Source organism: Triticum aestivum, chromosome 2B, assembly GCF_018294505.1.
Source record: "Triticum aestivum cultivar Chinese Spring chromosome 2B, IWGSC CS RefSeq v2.1, whole genome shotgun sequence".
NCBI lineage: Eukaryota > Viridiplantae > Streptophyta > Magnoliopsida > Poales > Poaceae > Triticum > Triticum aestivum.
In genome coordinates, this window is record NC_057798.1 from 514288264 (window position 1) to 514295482 (window position 7219).

Here is a 7219-nt window from a genome sequence, read left to right on the forward strand (position 1 = left end):
TCCCTATCACAAGTTTGTATAAAGCTTATTTTCTCCGCACTAATAGATCATACATATTTAAGAAGCAATTTTTATTGCATGCATGATGACAACTTACTTGAAGGATCTTACTCAATCCGTAGGTAGGTATGGTGGACTCTGATGGCAAAACTGGTTTAAGGGATGTTTGGAAGCACAAGCAGTATCTCTACTTGATGCAAATAATTTGGCTAGCATGAGAGGGAAAGGCAAGCTCAACATGTTGGATGATCCAAGACAATATAACGTTTAGGATATAGGAAAACATAACCCATTAAGTTGTATTCCTTGTCCAACATCAACCTTTTAGCATGTCATATTTTAATGAGTGCTCACAATTACAAAAGATGTCCAAGATAGTATATTTATATGTTAAATCTCTCTTCCTTTAATATTCTTTCATGAATTGTTCAAGTGACCAATGCTGCGTTTGCTGACTTTCAATAAGTTTACTACCTATACTTATTATGTGTGAAGTCATTACTCCCCATTTTATAAGCATATGAAACATACATAAATTTAGATTTATGACATTCAATTCATTCAACCATTTACTCATAGGATATACGTGAAGCACGTGAGTAAATGGCAAACTACTCCAAAAAGATATAAGTGAAGAACACTGAGTAGTCAAATAATTAACTAGCCATGGGAGGATTCTTTTTCATTAAAGATTTCAGATCCAATGATTTTATTCAAACAACAAGTAAAATGAAAATACGGTCCAAGCAAAACACATATCATGTGAAGAATAAAAATATAGCTCCGGGTAAGGTATACCGATGGTTTTGAAGACGAAAGAGGGGATGCCTTCCGGGGCATCCCCAAGCTTAGGCGCTTGATTCTTCCTTGAATATTACCTTGGGGTGCCTTGGGCATCCCCAAGCTTAGAGTCTTTCCACTCCTTATTCTCCTCATTTCGATATCTCACTCAAAACTTGAAAACTTCAATCACACAAAACTTAACGGAACTTCGTGAGATGGGTTAGTATGATAAAGAGTAAATCATTCACTTTGGTACTGTCAAAGACAAGATTCATAATTGTTCTCATAGTACCTACTGTACCGTATCATTTCTACAATTTATACTGAGCAATATAAGCCATAGAAACTAGAAAACAAGCAAACTATGCATTAAAAACAGAATCTGCCAGAAACAGAACAGTCTATAATGATCTGAACAACGACCATACTTCTGCTACTCCAAAAATTCTGAAATAAATTGGTAGACGTGAGGAATTTGTCTATTAATCTTCTTCAAAAAGAATCAACTCAAAATCCCTCTTCTGTAAAATATGACAGCTAATCTCGTGAGCGCAAACTTTCTGTTTTTTACAGCAAGATCACATTAGCTTTCACCCAAATCTTCCCAAAGGATTTACTTCACACTTTATTGAAACAAAAGCTATAAAACATGATTACTAAAGTAGCTTAATCATGTCGACACACAAAAATAGTAAAGGGGTAAATATTGGGTTGTCTCCCAATAAGCGCTTTTCTTTAATGCCTTTTAGCTAGGCATGATGATTTCAATGATGCTCACATAAAAGATAAGAATTGAAACATAAAGAGAGCATCATGAAGAATATGACTAGCAAATTTAAACCTAACCTACTTCCTATTCCTAGGGATTTTGTGAGCACACAATTTAATGGAACAAGAATCAACTAGCATAGGAAGGCAAAACAAGTATAACTTCGAAACTTTAAGCACATAGAGAGGAAACTTGATATTATTGCAACTCCTACAAGCATATATTCCCCCTCATAATAATTTTCAGTAGCATCATGAATGAGTTAAACAATACAAACATCACATAAAGCATTCTTTTCATGATCTACAAGCATAGAAATTTTACTACTCTCCACATAAGCAAAAACTCTTCTCATCCGGAATAGTGGGAGCAAACTCTACAAAATAACCATCATGTGAGGCATAATCCAATTGAAAATTAAAATCATGATGACAAGTTTCATGGTTAATATTATTATTTATAGCATACATGTCATCACATTAATCATCATATATAGAAACTTTGTTCTCATAATCAATTGGAACCTCTTCTAAAATAGTGGAATCATTACTAACTAAAGTTGACACTCTTCCAAATCCACTTTCATAAATATCACACTAAGATTCAACACCCTCCAAAATAGTGGGATCACTAATTCCTAAAGTTGACACTCTTCCAAACCCACTTTAGATTATAGTATTATTCATACTCCAAAATATATAAGTGAAGATCATGGAGCATTCTACAATTAATATAGACTAACCAATATCCAAGCTCAAAATATATAAGTGAAGCACACGAAGAATTCTGTAAAACCATACTCAAAAGATATAAGTGAAGCACATGAAGCATTATATAAATCAATGAAGGGCTATCTCATACTAGCATGGTTCCTAAAGAAAAATAAAAACACAAGGGAGACAAATCATGTGAACAAAACAAAAACCAAGGTATACCGATAATTGTTGAAGAAGAAAGATGGGATGCCAACCGGGGCATCCCCAAGCTTAGATGCTTGAGTATCCTTGAAGTATTTACTTGGTGTGCCTTGGGCATCCCCAAGCTTGAACTCCTGCCTCTCTTTATTCTTCTCACATCGGTAACTCCTCGTTCTTCGAACACTTCATCCACACAAAACTTAACAAAAACTTTATGAGATCCGTTAGTATAATAAAGCAAATCACTACCTTTAGGTACTGTTGCAAACTCATTTCAATTTAATATTAGCACTTTATCTACTGTATTCCAACTTCACCATGGTTCATACCCCCCGATACTACCCATGGATTCATCAAAATAAGCGAACAACACATAGAAAACAGAATCTGTCAAAAACAGGACAGTCTGTAGTAATCTGGAAATTTAGTAAACTTCTGTAACTCCAAAAATTCTAAATAAAATATGAAAATTTAAAAAATTTGTACACAAGTAATGTGCAAAAATTTTCAGACCCATTTGATTTTCCAGTAAAAAAATTAAATTCACGCGCTACAGCCAAAGTTTCTGTTTTTGTACTGCACATAGTAAACAAGCAATCTAATCATACTGAAACCAAAGCTTGGGACATTATTTTTATAATAGAAAGGATATATACAAGGGGATAATTATTTACAGAGAAACTTCCATGAAAAATTCTACATTGTTTCCATGAGCATGAACACAAGTGCTCAAGGTCGACCCTCACTTCTCCAATGCATAACTTTCCAATCACTTCTCTTCTTGAAAAACTTTTTAGGCATATGAGGCAAGTGCATCTTTTTGTATTTTCATTTTTTTGTTTTTTTTGTATGTTTCACCCACAACTAAGCAAATCAAAAAGGGAAAACAAAAACTACTTAGTGAATAAAGCAAACAAGCACACACGAGAATATTAACCCCACGCTATTGCTCCCGGCAACGACGCTAGAAAAGAGCTTGATAATCCCCAAGTGCAGGGAATCATCGTAGCAATTTCCAAAGGTGGAAGTGATAAGCATGGAGTGTCGAACCCACAAGGAGCTAAAGGCAAGATCAATATTCTCTCATGTCCTATCTTCCACTGATGCGACTCTACGTACACCGAACATTTGCTTCCAACTAGAAACGAGAAATAAAACTACGTTGTGGGTATGAAGAGGATAACTTTGTATGGTATCGAAGAGCTAAAATATAAAAGTAGGTGATGTTATCATAAGTTTAGAATATATTACTAAATATTATAAATAGCGAGTGTGGAATAATGATGGGTCAGTGTGCGGAATTATCCTAGGCAATTGTTAACAAGACCGGTAATCACTATTGCAATTTCATATGAGGGAGAGGCGTAAGCTAACATACTTTCTCTTCTTGGATCATATGCACTTATGATTGGAACTCTAGCAAGCATCCGCAACTACTAAAGATCATTAAGGTAAAACCCAACCATAGCATTAACATATCCAGTCCCCTTTATTCCCATACGCCGTGACCCACTTATCCGTGTTTATGCTTCTGCACTCAAGCAACGCAGACAATAAGTAAACCATGGACATATTGCAACACCCTACAGCGGGAATCCCTCACGCTTGCGCGACACGGAGGGCACAATAGGACAGCACCAAAATAAATCATACAACTCATACCAATCTAGATCATCAATCAACCCAAACACAAAGGATATCTACTCAAAACATCATAAGATGGCAACACATCATTGGATCATAATATGTGGCATAAAGCACCATGTTCAAGTAGGGATTACAGCGGGGTGCGGGAGAGTGGACCGCGTAAAAGAGATGAGGATGGTGATGATGATGGTGATGTTGATGAAGACGATCACCGTGGCGATGATTCCCCTCCCGATGGCACTCTGGCGCCACCGAGAGAGAGGAGGAGAAGTTCTCCCCCTTGTGCTTCCTCCTCCATGGCCTCCCCCCTGGATGGGGAGAGGTTCCCCCTCTAGTCCTTGCCCTTCATGGCGATGATGGCCCCTCCGAGATCCTTCCCCGTGGCCTCCCATGATGATGGCCCCCTCCGACAGGGTGTCAGAGAGGGCCTAGATTGATTTTACTCGTGGCTACAAAGGCTTGCGGTGGTGGAACTTCTAATCTAGGTTATTTTCCGGAGGTTTGGGTATTTATAGAAGAGGTTGGCGTCGAGGACAAGTCAAGGGGCCCCACAGGGAGTCCATGAGGCACAGGTGCGCGCCCCCACCCTCGTGGAGCCCACAAGACTCCCCTCTGGTCGATTTTTGTTCCAGTATTTTTTATATTTTCCCCAAAAAATCTCCGTTGATTTTCAGCACATTCCGAGAACTTTTATTTCTGCACAAAAACAACACCAAGATAGTTCAGCTGAAAACCTCGTTAGTCTGGGTTAGTTCTAATCAAATCATACCAAAATCATATAAATCTATTGTAAACATGGCATGAATACTTCATAAATTATAGATACGTTGGAGATGTATCACCCGTACAGGCCCCTACCCGCTAGCTCGAGCACCCCGTCGTGCCTACCGTCGCTGCTCCTATGCTACTGCTATCGCTGGGGGCTGCCACTGCTAGCTAACGCCGCCGCCGGCGCTCATCCCCGCTGCCCGGCGTCGGCTCGCGTGCCCCCTCTCGCCCCTATGCCTCGCTCGCTGCCGCACCCTGCTTCCCTTGGACCACGCGCAACGCTGCTTTTTGCCGGTCGCGCCCCTGCTATGTGTGCACGCGCGTGCTGTCCTATCCCCCCTCCATTAGGGACTAATCCCCCTAATCCCCTCACAAATTATTCGCTGACAGTAGGCTCCCCTGCTAATTAATCTAATCTAAACAATAAAACCCTTGTTAAAATATATGTCACGCTGACATAGGGGACCCATATGCACTATTCACCTGACCAAGTCAACAGTCAATGCTGACTCAGCAGTTGATTGGGTCCACCGGACCCACCTGTAAGCCTCTCTACTGGGTACACACTTGGGTACCCGTAGCAATTTCAATTTAGTTTTCAAATTAATATATCTATTAGAAAATGATTAAAACTTTGAAAATTGATATAAAATGATCCGTAACTCGGATGAAAATACTTTGTACATGAAAGTTGCTCAGAACGACGAGACAAATCCGAATACACAGTCCGTTCGTCTGCCACACATCCCTAGCATAGCAAACATGGAACCTTCCCCCTCCGGTCCGTCTGTCCGAAAACACGAAACACCGGGAATACTTTCCCGGATGTTTCCCCCCTTTGCCGATATCACCTACTACCGCACTAGGGCACACCTAGCACCGCGTATTGCCATGTTACGCTTTGTGATGCTTTGATTGCTCTATTATTTATTGTGTTTCCCTTCCGTTACTTCTTTCCAGTAGACCCTGAGACTACCGGCGACCCTAGTTCGACTACGGTGTTGACGACTCGTCCTTCTTGCCAGAGCAACCAGGCAAGCCCCCCCTTGATCACCAAATATCGCCTATTCCTTCCCTCTATTGCTTGCATTAGAGTAGTGTAGCATGTTACTGTTTTTGGTTAATCCTATTTTGTTGCATAGCCTGTCATTGTTGCTACAATTGTTGATACCTTACCTGCAATACTAAATGCTTAGTATGGGATGCTAGTTTTCCATCAGTGGCCCTACATTCTTGTCCGTCTGCCATGCTATAGTATTGGGCTGTGATCACTCAGGAGGTGATCACGGGTATATACATACATACATACATACATATTATACATGATACCGGTGGCGACTAAAGTCGAGTCGGCTCATAGAGTACCCGCGACTGATTCATGGATTGGGGGCTGAAAGGACATTTGTCCCAACGGCCCTCTGAGTGGATCATTGTGGTGGAGCGACAAGGCAGGTTGAGACCATCTAGGTGAGAGGTGGGCCTGGCCCTGGTTGGCGTCCGCTGTTACTTCAAGATAACATGCTTAACGAGATCTTCGTATTTTATCTGAGTTTGGCCACTGGCCTATACGCACTAACCAACTACACAAGAACAGTTATGGGCACTCAACGTCGTGGTATCAGCCGAAGCCTTCTTGACATCAGCGACTGGGCGGTATGCGCCGGATTGGACTAGAACGCCTGCTCTTGTATAAGGGAGGCTAGGTCTGCTCACTGGCCGCGTTCACAACATGCAGTTGTGCAATTGGCAATGGGCCCAAACCCCTGCGCGCATAGGATTTAGATCGGCGTGCTGACCTCACTACAAAAAAAAGACACATCCGTGACATTTTGGGCCAAACGAATTTTTTTCCTGTTATACATATGACACTTCTATGACGATAATTGTGACAAAACCCGGTATCATCATAGATGTGGTGGGCTCCTACTTCTATGCCAAAAAATCATGACAAAAAATGGGCTTTTCGTCCTGGGCGGGCCAGAGACGCAGCTGCATGACATTCTTTGGGCCGTCCATGACGGAAAAAACCATGGTAGAAGCGAGGCCGAGGAAAATTTCGGGGAGTTCCCGGTTACGGTGGGTGGTCGGGGGCCGAGCGATGCGCATTTCTCTCGTACACGTACGCGCGTGTGTGCGAGGCGTTGGCTCTAACTGAACCCGAGCGAGGCGTTGGGCTCTAACTGAACCTGAGCGATTGCACTGCAGGCTACGCGTTACTGAACCCGAGCGATCGATTGATGGTTGTTAACTGAACCCGATCGAGCGATTCCTTCGCTACTGCTGCTAACTGAAGCCGATTGATGCTGCCTCTCTGGATGAACAGTGAGCGTTGCGG